Below are 18,642 nucleotides of genomic sequence, written 5' to 3'. Positions count from 1 at the left end.
TGAGAAATTTGTAGGAAATTTTTATTCTTTTTTATCTAACAATAATAGGTAACAAATTATCTGAAAGCTTTTGCAAATTAACTATAACAACGAATTAAGAGACCAAATTCTTTTGTTATACATAATTTTGTCATGTTGATTTATTCCTTGAAATGAATGGCCTTTACATTTTGGGCTCTAATGGAATGGTGTGATAATTGTGCTACAATAGAATTTGACTTCTGAAGCTTATTTGGAGAATCAAACATTACTTTTTAATGTCTTTTTTCAATTACAGTTTCCTTAGGACCCTGTCTTCTGCATCTATATCCAGATATATCTGAATTTATCAAAAACAATTTATTCTACAAACATATATGGACATTTAATAGTTTATTGATAAAAATGCATTTTTTTCCCACTGTACTGTTGACAGTGTAGAAAAATATGACGCTAGCAAATTTGGCTCCTTCATCCCACCTCACCTTCCCCCCCAAACAGGCACATATCGTATTGGAATACAATTTGATAGAGGCTGAGTTAGGATTTTTGAAAAGAGTAGTGGGCTTGGAGTCAGCAAGACCTGTTTTCAAATTCCACCTCTCACATTTGCTCACCCTGTGATCCTAGATAAATCTTTTGATTACTGTATGCCTCAGGCAGTTCACTAGGATTTAGTTACTACATCATTGAAATTGTGGGAAATTTTAAACTTATGGGGGACAGATTCTCACACATTTTTCATACAGTCACTGATAACATCTATGAAAAAAATTCTTTCTAATGACAGTTTAAAAAGAATAGTAACTTATAGAAAATTAGAAGGATTACTATTTTGACAAATATAAATATGGTGCTGTCCTATATTTAGATGATAATGTTTTAGATCATAATGTTTTTAGAAACCATATCACAGTAATAAAGTGAGTATAACTAATTAATTATTCATAGGTATTAAAATCTTTGGGCTCAGAGCAATAATACTAGAAAAGAATAATTTTCCCAGTGGTTAATGATTTTTTAAATAATAGTATTTGAGAAAAATAGTAATAATCTCTCTTTCCCTTCTTCCTCTCCCCCATTTCTCCCAAAGGTTGATGTGGACCAGATTAACTATGGACTTTTAGAATTATGATGGTGTACACTGGTGGAGGTGTCAAGTTATCTTTTACTTGTACTTCAAGAGACACTATTGCTGCTGAGATGGGCTACTGTATACAATGTACAATGTTATTCTTCTATGCATATCTTTTATTTTTTTAACCATCCATAGAAATTTAGGCACTTTGTAGAAATATGGCTTTTCTAAACTATCAAGACTCTGGCAATTTTAAAAACAAAACCTAATATTTATTTGTATGTCTATTTTCCATTTGTTTCCTGTGTAGAATTATATTTTCAAACTTGAAGACTTCCAGACTTAGCAGACTTATAAATAACATATTTCTTTTGTCTAGCTTCTTAAAACACTGACCTCTGTGAGGTATTTACTGTGCAATAACTGATTCATTTTGAGAGCTTGAAACAACCAATGATTTTTTTCCACTGCTGTTACTTATTGCCACTCCCAAGAAAAGAAGATATTCTTTTGTAAAAATTGCTATGAAATCTTGGGGAAGTTACCAGTAACAGTGTGTTTAGAATTAAGGAAATAACCTAAAACTACTTAAAGTTCTTACACTGTAAGCCTTATCTCTGCACAAAACAATTAAGCCTAATTTTATTATGCTTACATGTATTCTTTTTTTAAATGTGCCTTATTTTCAACACTATGCATTTTTTTTTTTTGCATTGGCCATAGTATTGTATTATGTTAAGAAAAGTTTCCTTTTCTTTGAAACAAAATAAATCAATGTTATTAAAATCATGATACTGGTGACATAAAATAGAAATGGATGGAGAAAAAATTATTTTGTGGAAAAATGAAAGTAATTAAGTTTTTTTTTTTTTAATTTTCTGCCCCACAAATGATTTTATTTCAATCTTTAACCACCAAAAACATGTTCCAGTGGGGGGAAAATGAAATAAAAAGGGGTGGGGCTACTGTTTGGTTTGGTATGTGGTCAAATAGATGTGTAAAATAGCATGTGAACATTTGTTGGAATTCTCCTGTGTTTATAACTTCCAACTTCTATTAAATTTTTTGAGTTTAAATTCTTAATTAAAAAATAGCCAAGATAATAATATTCTTTTAAAAATACATCTAAAAGGTTTATAAATGTTTGGATTATTACACAGGCTGATTTCTTTTAAAAAAATTAAAACAATAAAGTATTTATTTTGCCTAATTTTTTTGTTATTTGTTCTCCCAAAATTATAACTATGAATTTAGGTTGGTTGTGAAAGATAATTTCCTGATTATATATGATCTACTCTTCTGCAAAGCAGAATATTTTTTTTAAATCAAAGTTTAGGAAGATCCTCACCCCAGAGGGAATGCCCACACACTGATTTTTTAGGGCTCATCCACCTCATCTATCTCTGATAATAACCTTCTGAGCTAAATAATTCTTCTCTTAGAAGCCTATTGGGATAGTTAGGTGATGCAGTGGATAAAGTACCAGCTCTGAAGTCAGGAGAACCTTAGCTCAAATCTGGTGTCAGACACTTAACACTTTCAGGCTGTATGACCCCTGGCAAGTCACTTAACCTCAATTATCTCAGCAAAAAAAAAAAAAAAAAGAAGAAGAAGAAGAAGAAGTCTATTATCACAGCTAGAAAGAAACACTCAGGATTTTTTTTTTTTTTTTGGTTGTTCAACTTCTCAATTTTTGATTCTAGAATATTCCAAAAATGTACTCTGTGTGTGTGTGTGTGTGTGTGTGTGTGTGTGTGTGTTTTACAGGTGTTTCTTTTCACATAGTTTTTTTTGTCAACCTATCCTCATATAATAAAGAAAATTGACAATTGACAAAAATAACTCAAAAAGTATGTGCCATTCTGCACCAGGGTTTTATAATATAAATTTAAATAACTTATTAACAGCCATAGAACCTTGAAAAAGCTTAAATGCTTACTTTTAATTTACCATTTCTCCCAAACCTACACACAGATAAAAATGTATGGATCAATTTTACAAAGTAAGGAGAGAAAATAGTTGCAAGAATGATCAATCCTATCAAGTGGTCAATTGTATACAAATAACTTTTTCCCTCAAGAATTTATTTCATTAAATAGTAATGGAGTTGAGGTTTCCATCTCCATCACACTTCAGAACTTTCTAATCAATTTTTTATTGCTTTCATCCTCTGTATCAGGTAATATGTAGGGTTACCTAAAAGTTCAAGGCATGGTTGCTGCCCTGCTAGATTTTTACAATCTAGAGAGGCAGTATGTATTTACAGAAAAAAATAGCACTAAAGCAATATATGAGCCAAATGAACTGGTATAGGCAAAGCTGTAGGAATTTGAGAGAGGGATTATATAGAGGTGGTTGGGTATGGTTTGGCTAAGGATGTGAGATTCCCTTTGGATTAGAATAGATTATCAAGAATTAAGAGTTAACATTGTGTCTGTCACTGATGGAAATACAGATAAGCGTCCCTGTATTCAGGGAGTTGGTACTCTAAAGAGGGAAGATAACACATAAATGGGATAGAGAAGGATGGACAGTGCAGAAGACAGAGTGAACTGAGAAGTGTGGGTTCTTCCACAAGTAGAAGCTCTGGGGCTGAATCCACAAATGTGGATGGAGAAAGGCAGCAGAAAAGTGTTTCAAGCATGAAAAATCTGTTGGCAGAGATAGAAAAGTAGTCTTTAAGCCAGAGAAGTGTTGAAAGATAAGGAAGCTTCATATAATCAGAAAACATCAAGGAACTCATTTTTAACAAAGGATATAAAGACAGGTATATATAGTATAGTTTTGGAGACAAGTAATACAATGTGTACGAAGCCAGGGGTGGTCTGATTGGTTAAATTGTGGAAAATCTTGAGGTTTAGGTTAAGAAACTTTAATCCTATAGACATTGGGGAACAATTGAGAGTTTTTAGGGAAGCAAGGAAATTTCAAGATTAGTCTTGTCGATTTATAAAATAGAATGGATAGAGACTGAGGATAGGTGACTAATTAGTAGAGTATTGTAGTTTATTTTTTAAGTGATAAAAGTTTAGTTCTAGAATTGAGAATGGAATACAATAGATAAAAGAATGGGTTAGATTTAGGTGAGAATGAATGAGAAGATTTGATGACTGCATAGATATGAAGGGCAAGGGAGAGAGGAGCACATCTTCTCTATAAAAGTGGGGATGTGATAAAACATGTTTCCAGGAGTAATATACTTGGCTATTTTGCAGTAGAGAGCTGAATAACCTCTGTTACACATATAAAGCTCCCAAAGCTTTTGAGTTATAATGGCATTCAAAATCTCCCTCTCACATAGCTTTCTATTACCTACAATTACATATGAATAGTTGCATAAATTAGACTTACTCATTTCCCATTCCTTTACCATCCCTATATGCCTTATTATTTTATGCAGGATATGTTGTTCTTGAGTTGTTTTTTAGTTGCCAACTAAAAGATTAATTGGCATGGGCAGCTAGGTGGCACACAGGATAGAGCACCTGAAGTCAGGAGGACCTGAGTTCAAATCGGGTCTCAGACACTTAACACTTCTTAGCTGTGTGACCCTGGGCAAGTCACTTAACCCCAATTGCCTCAGCAAAACTAAACAAACAAAAGAATTAGTTGGCAACTCCAAAGAATTCTTACTGACCTTATGAGGACTTGGATTCTCAGTGATGATGAGTTTTAATGCAAGAAATTCAATTTCCTGCTAGTTAGCCCATATTTAGAAACTCAACAACTCTATTAAAAACACTAGAGAGCATAGGAATCAATGGAGTTTTCCTTAAAATAATCAGTATCTATCTAAAACTATCGGCAAGCATCATATATAATGGGGATGAATAAAGCATTCCCAATAAGATCAGTAGTGAAATAAGGTTGTCCACTGTCACCATTACTATTAAATATTGTACTAGAAATATTAATTTTAGAAATAAGAAAAGAAAAAGAAAGGAATTAAAGTAAATAATGAAGAAACAAAATTATCATTCTTTGCAGATATGATGTTATACTTAGAGAATCAACTAAAAACCTACCAGAAACAATGAACAACTTTAGCAAAGTTATAGGATACAAAATAAATCCTCATAAGTCATCAGCATTTCTGTATGTTACCAACATAGTCCAGGAGCAAATGACATAAAGAGAAATTCTATTTAAAATAACTATAGATAATATAAAAAAATTGGGAGTTTTCCTGCCAAGACAGGAACTAGATGAATACAATTACCAAAAAAAAAAAAAAAAAAAAAAACTTTCAACACAAAATTAGATCTAAATAATTGGAAGAATATCAAGTATCCGTGGGTAGACCAAGCTGATATAATAAAAATGACAATTCTACATAAATTAATCTACTTATCCAGTGCCATACCAATCTGTCAAGAAATTATAGAGTTAGAAAAAACAAAATTCATCTGCAAGAACAAAAAGTCAAGAATGTCAAGGGAATTAATTTTAAAAATGCAAATGAAGGTAGCCTAACTATGGGCTTTAAAACTACATTGCAAAGCAGTCATCAAGACCATTTGGCACTGGCTAAGAAATAGAGTAATGGATCAGTGGGTTAGGTTAGGTTCACAAGATAGGATAATAGAAAACTATAGTAATCTGTGATAAACTCAAAGACCCCAGCTTCTGGGAAAAAAAAAAAACCTCACTATTTGACAAAAATTACTAAGCAAATTGGAAAATAGTATAATAGAAACTAGGCATTGACCAACACCTAACAGCATATACCAAGATAAACTCAAAATGGGTTCATGATTTAGACATAGTGATACTATAAGCAAATTAGAAAAACAAGGATAGTCTACCTCTCGGATCTGTAGAGAAGGAAAGTATTTATGGCCAAACAAGAACTAGAGTACAGTATGAAATGCAAAATGGATAATTTTGATTATATTAAATTAAGAAGGTTTTATGCAAACAAACCCAATGCAGACAAGATTAGAAAAGAAGCACAAAACTGGGAAAAAAAATCTTTACATCCAAGGGTTCTAATGAAGACATTTCTAAAACACATAGAAAATTGACTCAAATTTATAAGAATACAAGCCATTTTCCATTTGGTAAACGGTCAAAGAAGATGAACAGACAATTTTCAGATAAAGAAATTTGAACCATTTCTAGTCATATGAAATAGTGCTCTAAATAACTATTGATCAGAGAAATGCAAATTAAAACAACTCTGTAGTTTACCACTATATTCCTGTCAGATTGGATGACAGGAAAAGATAATGATAAATATTTGAAGGGATATGGGAAAACTGGGACACTAATACATTGTTGGTGGAGTTGTGAGCTGACCTTTCTGTAGAGCAATTTGGAATTATGCCCAAAGGGCTATGAAACCCTTTGATCCATCAGTGCCTCTACTGGACCTGTATCACAAAGAGATCATAATAAAGGGAAAATGACTCACATGTGTAAAAATGTTTGTTGCAGCCCTTTTTGTAGTGTCAAGGAATTGGAAAGTGAGTAGATGCCTATCAGTTTGGGAATGGCTGAATAAATTATGACATATGAATGTGATGAAATACTGTGCTATAAGAAATGATCAGGATGGTTTCAGAAAGACCTAAAGAGACTTACATGAACTGATGCTAAGTGAAATAAGTAGAACCAACACAACATCGTACACAGGCACAGCAAAATTATATTGTTGAGGTTCAAAAGAGACCCCAAAATGTTGGGGTTGAAGACCAGTGTTGCAAGGTATCTCAAAAGAATTTGCAGGCTTGAATCTATCTCCAAATCAAGGGCAAAGTTTATTATAATTGTAATGCCAATTGAAGCAAGCTAAGTCCTAAAAGAATTTAGTAAAAAATGAAGAGAAAGAAAATAAATTTATAGAACCAAGTTAGACCAGAACTTTATGTTACTTATATGCTAGTTTTATGGCTTACAGGTAGGTTTGAGGGGTGGTCTATTCATTATTGTCTCAGAACTTGGTTATTACTGGCCAAAAGATTGTTTATCTGACAGCAGTGATGTTTATAGTACTATAATATAGTATTTTTTTCTCCTGAGGCAATTGGGGTTAAGTGACTTGCCCAGGTTCACACAGCTAGGAAGTGTTTAAGTGTCTGAGATCAGATTTGAACTCAGGTCCTCCTGACTTCAGAGCTGGTGCTCTATCCACTGCACCACCTAACTGCCCCTTTATAATATAATATTCTTAAGGCCAAGAGACTAGAATCTGTCAGATTGTCTGTCAGGGGCCTCAAGATTACTGCTATATCTTCTCTGAAATTTAGGGAAAGAAATATATAACTATATTGTATTTCTATTATTATATTCCTAAGGCTAGAAGACTTCAGGATTACCGCTATATTTCCCCTACAAACTGTATTCTGTCAATATGATGATTAATTCTGAAGGATGTGGCTCTTTTAAACCATGAGATGATTCAGGCCAGTTCCAACAGATTTGTGATGAAGAAAGCCATTTGCTTCCAGAAAGAGGACTGTTGGGACTGAATGTGTGTCATAATAGTTTTTTCACCATTTTTATTGTTGCTTGCTTACTTTTTCTTTTCTTTTTCATTTCCCTCCTTTCTAATCTGATTTTTCTTGTTCAGCCTGATAATTGTGGAAATATGTAAAAAATAATTGCCCATGTTTAACATTGCAAAAAATAATTAACATGTTTAACAATAACAAGTATATTGGATTACTTGCTATCTAGGAGAAGTGGGGGAAAGGAGGGAGAAAAAAATTGGACCACAAGGTTTTGCAAGGGTGAATGCTGAAAACTATCTTTGCAAGTATTTTGGAAATGAAAATCTATTATTTAAAAATAAAAATGAATTTTAAAAAGAATGATTCCTTGCTGGTTGATCTCTGTCCATTTTCCAATCAGCTGCCAAAATGATCTTCCTAAAGTTCAGATCTGATTATATGATCTCTCTACTCAAACAACAATAATTCCCTATTAAATTAAATTTCCATTTGTAAAACTCCTGTTTGGAATTTAAAGTTTTTCCTACCTGTCCTGTCTTCTGAAACTTGATTTATTCTATCATGCCATGAGACTGGCCTCCTTATTGTTCCTCCCACTATTCTTCATATCTAAACTCCTAGCATTTCTACAGCCTTCTAAAGCCCAGAATGCTCTTCCTCCTCAATCCCTGCCTCTTAGTTTCCCTGGCTTTCAGATATTCAGCTTAAATCTAGTTTTTTCCCAGATACCTTCAGTTTTTCTCTGCTATGTACATAAATATATACATAGATTGTTGTTTACATAGCATCTCTTTTAATTGTCTGTAAATTTCTTAAGGATTGGGAAGATTTCTGGGACCTAACACTATGAGAGGTCCTAGAGCTCTGCCTTTAAATAGGCTTCAGTGATTTGAAACCAAATAGGTCTTTCCCCACTTACACACAAATATGACTCACTTAAGACTGGAAGGGGCCTTTTTTGTTTGTAGTCCTCCTGGAGTAGAGGCAATGGGGTCATTAGTGTCATTAGCAATAGAGAGATATCACTGTCAAGGGCCAAGAATTACTCATTCTTCAGAATTGATCCTTTTTGAGTTTGGGGGAAATATTTCAATTTCCCAAATTCATTTCCTCTTGATTGTTTTGAAAATAAACTAAATTCTGAGAATGTCCTCTAGAGATTAGAGAATTAAACAACCAACTTGAAAGGCCCAGGGACAATACAACTAATGGATCCTAAAGACAATTTGCAGCAGTCATCTTAAGTGGATAGTTCTTAAGTGATGAGATCAGGGTAGCAACTCCTAGTTCGAAATCAACATGTGACAAATTCACAATGGCGGTTCTCTTTGCCCAAAGGTAGGTTTATTTAAGGGAAGAAGTTGTAATGCTGGAGAAACTGAGGCAAGATAGAGATTAGAGAGTTATAATATTTTATTTGAAAGGGAGATATTTACTGGGACCAAATGGATCCATGGTTTGGTCCCAGGGCTGAATGAGACTATTATCTCCAAGAATCCAGCCAATAATGTGAGTTCTCAATGATATAAATATATATACACGTGGCTTAACTACAGAGGTAGAGCGAGGCAGGGGCAGAGTCAGAGTGCTGAGAGCAGAATGGGACTATCATCAATCAGGTTATGACTGGGTTAGGGGGAGGCCCGAGGACATCTGATAAATTGGGATTACAGAATGGGGATAGGCACCCAACATTCTGATGATGCCTAAAATAGAAGGTCTTTCTCCATATGTGGATTATGATTAGGAGGGAGAAGTGATGGTGTTGCAGGATTGAACAGAACAATTAGGAACTGAGGCTGAATAATTCAGGGAAACCAAGGCATGACAATTTAGGGAAACTGAGTCAGGACAATTAAGGAAACTGAGTCAGGACAAATAAAGAGAACTGTGGCACAACAAGGTTACAAAGAAAATAAGAGGTAAAATAGGCGCCAGGAGTGGCAAATATGAAATGGTTAAGAGAGAATAGTCATTTAATAGGATTCTTTGGTACCTTAATCTTTGTGGAGTGCCTGAGTCAGAAACCCCTGAATCTTCTGGTTCTGGCTCATCCCCCCTATACACACCTTTAATTCCCTTGGCCTCAGGGAAACTGCTAAAATAACCCGCACTCTTAATTCACCTGGAGATTACTCTTCAGGCACCACCTTTCACCCTTAATTCATCTGGAAATTATTCCCCAGAACACCACTTTTAATACATCTAGAGATTGCTCCCTAGCTCCTGGCTATAGGAGACCAAATAAAATTAAACTCTATCTCTCAATTCGTTGCTACTTTCCTATTCAGGATCCTAGACCATTGAGAACCCCTCAGTGTCAATAAACCCTCTTTTGCTAAACCTTAACTCAGAGACTGGGACTGCAAATTCTTTTGCAAAACCTGCAACACCAGCCTGGGAATCCCCAAATGCTGTTAGGGTGTCTCATCCCTTAACAATAGGGTTACCAAAGAAAGGAATTTTTAAGAATTCATTAAAGGAACATGCTATAAAGTCTGGGTATGCCATTCACTGGCAGGTTAGGTTTATAAAGGAGTTTAACAGACAAACCCCAGTTAGCTATAGTAAAGGAAAAGATGCTCTTAAAGGGAAGACACTATGAGGGAGAGAAAATGTCTCATAGTGGGCTTAATCTTGTAATGAATTTAGCAAAGATCATCATAAATGGCTCTTTAATAGGGAAAATACAGTCTGGGTTGAGGGTTTCTCAGAGAAGCTAGAGAAATAAAGGCAAGAACTCAGAGGGAGAGATCAAGGGTCCATATGGAATTCACCTGGCAGATTAAATCTCAGAACTGGCTAAGGATATGTTGATCAGTATCTCAAAGGTTATTTAAAGATTCACAGAGGTTTGAGAGAGAGAGAGACAAAAGAATTCTATTCTCACAATCCTTCTATACAAGCAAGATAGTCTGGCTATTTAGCTAATATCTGATAATAGCCAGATAGGCTTCTTCCTGACAGAGGAAGAGAGCAAGTTCATATCATTAAGGATACAGAATATATTCAAATGCATTTTTTCTTAATGTACTAAGGCATTTTTCTCTCTAATTTCCCTGGGATGGAGGGCACTTCACTATAAGCAATCACCATCTCTAGATACATCACTAAAAGCACGATCAGAAGTTTTTATGAAGGCTGGTCTGAGTTCATGCTCCTTTGCACTGCCCCTGCCTCACTTCATCTAGATTGTTCTGTTCCAATGTTGCAGGACTGCACTAATTGTTCTGGGATGTGCTTGACTCAGACCACTTTCTTGGTAAATTACACCTAATATTGGGACAATAATAAGAGCAGCAAGGAAACCCAGTGCATAAAGATCTAGCCCTGGAGTCAGGAAAATTGATTTTCCTTTGTCACCCTGCCCAAGTCATTTAACTCTATCTGCCTCAGTTCCTCCTCTATAAAATGAGATGGAGAAGGAAATAGTAAACCACTCTAATATCTTTGCCAAGAGTCCCCCAAATCTACTCATGGACAATCAGGATTGAAAATGATTCAACAACAACAATAGTTAATAATAACATGAACAATAATGACAGCTGGCACTCATATATGCTTTTGATGAAGTGAATAAAATCATAACAAAAATTCCCCAGATCCTTGAAGAGCTTCATGGGCCATTCTGGAGAGGATTTAAATCGTACTGTCCAAGTTAATCTCTGAAATAAGCAGGAAGGAGCAATGACAAGATCTGGATCCTTAAGTGGGCCTTTTTTCTTAAGTAGGCCTTTTATGCTTGTAAGTAAGATCTGGTTGAATTCTTTGTCTTCCTTGCATTGACATGACCCCACATATTGTATCCAATCAGAAAGCCAGGTTATGATGTCAACTCCCCCTCCTTCCAGTTATTTTTCTCCTATGAAGAAACCTATTTGTAATCTACTTCTCTGCAGGTTCATTAGGAAATTTCCAATTTATGGCAACAAATTCTCTGAAGACTTTGCCTATCTTGTAGTATTTTTCTCCTTGGTACAGCTAACTCCTTTAGAAGGTAACTCCTTTTAGGATTAGTCTACTAATTAAGTGTCATAATGGTGAGTTCATTAGAAATTTAGGCCATCTTATGGCATTTTCCCTCTTTGTAATGGTGTGTTCCACTAGGGAACTTAGCCCTCATTTTTTCCCTTGTTAATTGCTAAAAATCCTTTTGGAAATTAGCCTGCTCTCAGTAATGTAATAATAAAAATCTTTACCTTTTGCTTACAAATTCTTTTGAGGACTGACCCATAATCCCAATATACTCTTGAAGTCCAACCCCTGCACCCCAGCATTTGGTGTACTGTATAGGGAGAGTCCTGAAATCCCAATATATTTGGGGGGTTTCAGCATTCCAGCAATCCCATATACCCTCACGATAATGTTTGTAAATGTTTTACAAATATTTATATCATTTTCACATCAACTCTGGAAAGTAAGTTCTATCATTTTCTTTATTTTACAGATTAGGAAACTGAGGCATATAAACCTTAAGTGATTTGCCGAGGGTCTCATAACAAGTAAATGTCTAAGGCTGGATTTGAACTAAGATCTTCCTGACACTGTCACATAATTGACTATTCAATAAGTTACTCACCATTAACAGTTCAACAGTCAATAAATAGAGGTTTACTTAGACGTAACAGAAGAATGAATATTCAATTCGAAGGTATACATTGAGGACATCTGAGATTGATCCCAACTGAGCAAAGATCCCTTATTTGACTTGTCTATCATGGTTCACTGAGCATCAAAGAGTGACTAAAATCTTTCCTAGCTGCTTTGTGCTGAGCTAAGAAGTGATTTTTTAGAATCTATCTTTAGGCTCTTAGCCATTCAATTCTTGAGAATAGTTTTAATACCAATTAAGGAAAAACTAGAATAACTTGCATGTAGGAAGGGATTCACATATACCTTTGATCCAGTGATTCTACTACTAGACATAAACATTCAAGAAAGCGAAAGGGGGGGGAGGGGGAGTTGTAAAGGTCATATTTAACTAGACATTAAAATGAGGATGAAGAATAGATTTAGAAGTTGTGGTGGAAATGAGGGAGATGGCAGAATATGTCTATGAGAATAATTTCACATTTCAGGATCAATGAAGTCAAAATTTCATAGGTAAAAATTCACATCCTTGTATGTAGTTGAGATAGAAAGAACATAAAGGAGATGAATAAATTTGGAGCCTAGAGTATGGTGGAAGAGAGGGAAACAATATGTATATTGAATTATAAAAGTAAGCCAATTTTTTTAGAGATGCATGTAGGACCAAATGATATTATCTGTCCTGATAATCAAGTCTGGGGGTCAAAGGAAGATTGTGAATTACATGCTGAATTTCTTCTTCAAAGAAGAAAATAAATAAGAGTGTCAGCTATAAAAAGCAAACAAAATCTTGATAGCATGATACAACAAGTTGGTATATATCTCAAAGAAAAAGTTGCTAAATAAGAAAACAAAGAAAAAGTCAAAGTTTTTGGTGACCCACTACTAAATAGGCTGCAGAAGCCACTCTTTGTCTATCTAATATAAACTATAGAAAGGTCTGTTGTCTTTATGCAACATGTATTTGAGATATGTAAGAATATGAAATCTTTGATTATCAAATTTTTAAAAATCAATTTGCCCTATACTTTACAGCTGATTCATTGCCCATATGGATTTTCTATTATAAATGATCTGGTCAGTGCTTCTGGCAAAATACCTGTGTTAAATCTATTATTATTATTATTATTTTCAGTGGAAATTTCCTCATTAGTTGCATTCTTCCAAACAAATTCCCCAAAAGTATTCTTTAACTAGCATTTGGTGGTCATTAGTGAGATTTATTTAAAAAAAAAAAAAGTAAACATTTAAAACAAAGAAAAGTAACAGATTTTGCCCATGCCCCAAGCAAAAAGTTTCAGGTTCCTCTAAAGCAGCTAATGATATAGGATGACCACTGTGGGCTCTTACTCCTTACTTTATGGCAGGATGCTTCTGCCTGCTCTTTCATTTTCTCATCTCCATGTGGCTATTTAGAAGTTACCATTCTCCAGTTCCATGATTTTACTTATGCCTTCAAGAAACATATTCTTCTTAGAGTCTGTCTTCTGGACTCATTGAACTGACTTTTAAAGGTCACTTTTTGGCAGGAATGAGCTGTCATTCTTCCTTCTATGGTACTCAAGGAACTCATTTACATCTCATCAAAATATCATTTGTATAACAAATTTTAAAAAGTTAGATTAGTATCTCATTTGGGGTACTCTTTTCTGTGATTAGTATAGTACAGGAGATTCCAGATGAAAAGCTTCATTCCACATAAAGAAAGCTTTAAAAAAAACATTATTATTATTATTATTATTATTATTATTATGCATAAAAGAAAAGGGGAAACTTTTAGCAGGGACATCTTACTGTATACCTTCCATGCTCATAGAGGTAAGCACATAGAGGGAATATCTGTACTTCACTCAAAGGCCCAGAGACACTTAGAAGGTTATATATCACCTTGAATATCATTTGAGTGATAACAGAGAGACTGTCATGTTATCTATATGTCCGGTAAAGTTAAGGCATTTTTAAAATTATCTAATAAGGAAAGAGGGATAAGGAGCAGGGAAACAGGAATGAAGAATTGAGAAGTAGGAATGATGACTAAGGAAGTGGGAAACTTAATCCTAACAGTACCATTCTAATAAGAAATCAAACTGGAGATGGAACTGAAGAGGTAAAATGGGCACCAGGAGTGGTAAATATGAAATAGATTCAGAACATCAATTGATTGTAAAAATAATATTATATAAAAATATCATAATAGAGATTCATTTCATGACATGGAGCGACCATGACAAGCCACCTATCATAGGTACAAAGGAATACTACTTATTATGTGAATTTACAAACAGGAGTTAGCAAGGAGTTAAAAAGAGGAAAGACAACTTCTCTAATGGAACTCATAATTAATTAGGAAGAAGAAGCCATTAAAGGGAAGACACCAAGAAATGGAAACCTGCCATTGATTCTTAAGCTAAAACCATAGAGGAATCCCAAAAGGGACTTAGTAGGGAAAGGGGTTTACACAATTGTTATCAAAAGACCCCATGAAACTCAACAGGCTTGAGGAGTAAGCTCAGAACAAGCTGTTGCTGCCCACTCCTTCCCCATTTGCAAGATAGCCCAAGAGTAATGTTACAACCAATGCTCTTTAAGAGTAAGAGAACAATTCTTATTTAGCCATTCTCATGAGAAACAGATATGCTCATGGGAGAGACACATCCAAACTAGATAAGCAGGAGCAAGTTTTATACGGTTAGATCAGCTTCTTACCCTTTCCTTCAAGATTCAGACTGGCTGAATTTACAATTAAGAGTTAGTTGCAGTTGGTCATTTATAGTCAGAGTTACAATTGGTCAGATTTACAATCTTCCTTATTTGCTCATTCCATATGTCAAAAAACGTATGCCCTATCTTTGACTTTAGCTGGTTTGGTCCCTTTATCAGGAAATTTATTATTTAAGTAGTTCCTTGACTCACACAGTGACTGATTAGAGATATTTTAAGATATTTCATCCCTTCCTTAATCCTGCTTTGACAATATCTGTGAAAATCAAACTTTTCATATTCCATACAATTCTCCCATTTCTCTTTTAATAAGGATTTGATTTCCATACCTTTTTACACTTCTTTCTGTTGACTCTTCTTCAAACCTTTTTAGCATCAATTCAGAATCCTCATCACTGGGAAATTGGTCATGTGCCATTCCAACCATTATCCTGATATGACCTGGCCCTGTCATTTGCAAATTGGTGGATCGTCCTACCAGTCAGGGAGGTCTCTATTAGTCTTTGAAGTAAGCTTCTAATACAAGGTATTATCAACATTCCACAGCTGTGAGGATTCCCATAGCTACTTATTAGGATTGATACTCTATTCCTTAGGATTGATGCTGTTATTCCTCTCCTTCTACTAAATCAAGATTCTAACCAGGCAATGATAGGCTTGTCTACTCCTAAATTCCAAGCTAGTTCCTCAGAGAGGGAGGTGAGCCCTGCAAAACTTTTTTAATAGTACCATTGGATGTAGTATTATTTGGTATAAAAGTACAACAACTCCCTAGCATTTTACAGATACCTCCTTTTTCTGCCAAACAGTATGTCTAAAGCCATCTGTTTTCCTAGCCCATCCTGCTTGTAGCATCCAATTGGCTAGGAATACCCTTCACTAAATCACCTAGTGTAATTGGATAGGTTATTCTATAAAACCCTCTTTTTCCATCATGGCACAAATACTTATTGTAACTATTTGTCTGTGCCTTGTCAAGCCTCTGAATTCTCTAAAATCTGACAGGAATAAAATTGAATTGATTATGGAGTATCTTTTTAAATAATATTTACCTAAATTTTAATCCGGTGTCCCTATCCTAAGTCCCAAATACTATATTGTAGCAGGGGAAGAGCATTAATATTGTATAACCTTTCCCCTTCATGGGATTAATAAACTTCTCGTTGGAAACCCACTCAGACACTGTGTAGTTTGGGGCTCATTCACCAATCAATTCTAATTCTTCCCCAAACCAATAAGGTCCAAAGTCATTTTGGGTATGAAAGATAGAAAGGGAATGGATTCTGAAGAACTTTGCTTACAAACAGAAGAGCTTATATTTGGTTTTAGAGGAAATAGGGAGTCATTGGAGCTTATTAAAGTCAGTTAAATGGTACAGTGGGTCAAGTGCTGAATCTGTAATCAGAAAGCCTTATCTTCATGAATTCAAATCTTGCCTCAGACACTTACTAGCTGTGTGGCTCTGAGCAAGTTTTTTTTGTTTTTTTTTCAATAAAATGAGCTAGAGAAGTATATGAAACTTGATTTCTCTTAGCTGCAGTTTCCTCCTCTGTGAAATGGGGATAGTTATAGTACCTGTTGTGAGGATAAAGTGAGATAAAATATGTAAAATTATTTGCAAACTTTAAATAACTAGATGAATGCTGGCTATTATTATTTATGCCTAAAAATTGATAAATCTTTTATAAGTAAACAGTAATTTTTTAATATTTTGACAATAAATATTGTCAAATACTTGTCAAAGCTACAATAAGTAGCTTTAACTACCTTAGTTTTGGTATTCCTTGGCTAGTTAGTTCTCCTTTCCTTTTTTTTTTAACTTTGGAATAAATCAAGCATTTGTCATAATGTAATACAATTAAAAAAAAAAGATGATTGTATATCATTTTAAAATGTTAGGATTTTTCTTCTCTCCTTCCTTCCTTTAACAAAAACTCATCACTGCAATTTAGCTCACCACTCATAGTGACCCTACATTTTATTTATTTTGAGGACATCAGAGGCAAGTGACTTATCCAGGGTCACACAATTATTAAGTGTTTGACACCAGCTTTGAACTCCTGACTCTAGGGCTAGTATTCTATCCACTATGCTGCTTAGTGGAACTATTTTTTTTTTTCTTCGCATAATTACCTTTATATGTAGTGATGTTTTATACAAGGTGAACTGGGATGACCCCAAATCTGATTTAATAGAATTAAAGTACAAACTATTTTAAGAATGTGAATTATCTGGACTGTTTTATACAGCACTTCAATTTCCAGGGAAATAACTTTCTTAGTAAGAATAGTGCTTGTCCTTTTCTCACACTTGGACTTGCCAAACATGTTTCTCTTCTTTTTGGGATAGCATAGATATCTAATAAAATAGAGAACTATGTTTCTTCCAGATTCTGAGTCATTGAAGATCCCAGCTGGCTTAAATTTATCTTCAAATACAGCCATTGCTGCCAAAAACCCAGAACTTACATGATGTAAGGCAATTTATCAGTCGATCTATGACGATAGATGCTGTAGAGGTGAAATCCAGTATGTCTATGACTCCTAAAACTAAGGCTGCACCAATATAATCTTGATACCTAAAAAGGCATCTGCTTAAGCATTTCATTAGCTTTAGCAACACAGAATAAATATTCCACAGCTGAGTTGTCATGTCAGTAGTTGCTGCAATCCCCACATCACAGCAATAGGTATTAAGAAGTAGGAAATGCATTTCTGTAGTTTTTTTCTTTTCTTCTTGCAAACAGTCAAGGTCAGTGGTGATATGGGTAAGATAAGCAGATGGGTGACAAAGCAGTGATGGCAGAAGAGTGACATAAGTGACAAAAGTAGCACTTTGGTAACAGATGACAAAAATGGCATTGCAGATAGATGATGTAGGTGACAATAGCATTTTTGTGACAAAAGTGGTACGTTGGTGACATGGATGACAAAAATGTACCTTGAGGACAAACGTAGAATAGTCAGATGGATATCATGAAAGACATAACTTATGGTGGCATTTTGGTGATAGGTGACAGACATGATATATTCTTGACATGATCAAGAAAAATAGCATCACAGTGACATGGGTGACAAGGATGGGCACCTTTATGAAAAGGAGACAAAAGTGGCACCTTGACAACAAAAGTTGAATTGACAAATGATAGATGATCTTGGCACTTTGTGACAGATGACTAAAGTGGTACCTCAGTGACATAGGTGACAAACATGACCTCTTCATGACATATGATAAAAGTGATGGCATGGGTGGCAAATGTGGCATCTTGGTGACATACATAAGTAATAAGAATTGCATGTTGGCAACATAGATGACAAAAATGGCATTGGCAAATAGTGATAGAGGTGGCATTGGAAGTTAGGTGAAATAAAAGACATTGGACACATTTGACAAGAGTGCCATTAAGCAGCTAGATGTTATAAAGCCTGTAGCAACTGCCATAGACCAAGAGCTGCTTCCAAGTAGAGTGGAAGCAGGATTATATGTCTAATGGAGAAACATAATTATCTGTGGGGACTGAAAAGTGGTGGTAGAAAATGTATGTCACCTGTGTTACCAAGATATCACTGTCATCTCTGTAACCTGTGCAATCAAGGTGTCCCCAGTGCCACCAAGGTGCTCCCTTTCTTTCCCCTCTTTCCTGTTCTTTCTCTAAAATTGGTGTTTTATCCACTTTGCCATGTAGCTACTCCTTTAATAAGACTTTCCTTATTAATGGATATGAATGGATATTTATTTTTTAATAATGCTTTTTATTTTCAAAACATATGTACAGATAATTTTCAACATTCACCCTTACAAAACTTTGTGTTCCAAATCTTT

At 34.8% G+C, this 18,642-nt stretch overlaps 1 protein-coding gene and 1 pseudogene across 4 annotated transcripts in view; one reads left to right on the top strand and one right to left on the bottom strand.

Moving 5' to 3' along the window:
• ITPRID2 (ITPR interacting domain containing 2) overlaps positions 1 to 2,267 on the top strand; it is a 50,073-nt gene extending 47,806 nt beyond the window's left edge. For all 4 annotated transcript variants that reach the window (XM_051986098.1, XM_051986096.1, XM_051986097.1 and 1 more), the window contains exon 18: positions 1,073 to 2,267. The gene's annotated coding sequence lies outside the window, so the exon portion shown is untranslated. The remainder of the gene's footprint in view (positions 1 to 1,072) is intronic.
• Positions 2,268 to 16,955: 14,688 nt separating this feature from the next.
• Positions 16,956 to 17,712, bottom strand: LOC127557288 (proteasome subunit beta type-7-like; annotated as a pseudogene).
• Between the last annotated feature and the right edge of the window lie 930 nt (positions 17,713 to 18,642).

This window comes from Antechinus flavipes, chromosome 3 (assembly GCF_016432865.1).
Source record: "Antechinus flavipes isolate AdamAnt ecotype Samford, QLD, Australia chromosome 3, AdamAnt_v2, whole genome shotgun sequence".
Classification (NCBI taxonomy): domain Eukaryota; kingdom Metazoa; phylum Chordata; class Mammalia; order Dasyuromorphia; family Dasyuridae; genus Antechinus; species Antechinus flavipes.
The sequence above is the reverse complement of the archived record's forward strand: the minus strand, read 5'-3'. Positions and strand labels throughout refer to the sequence as shown.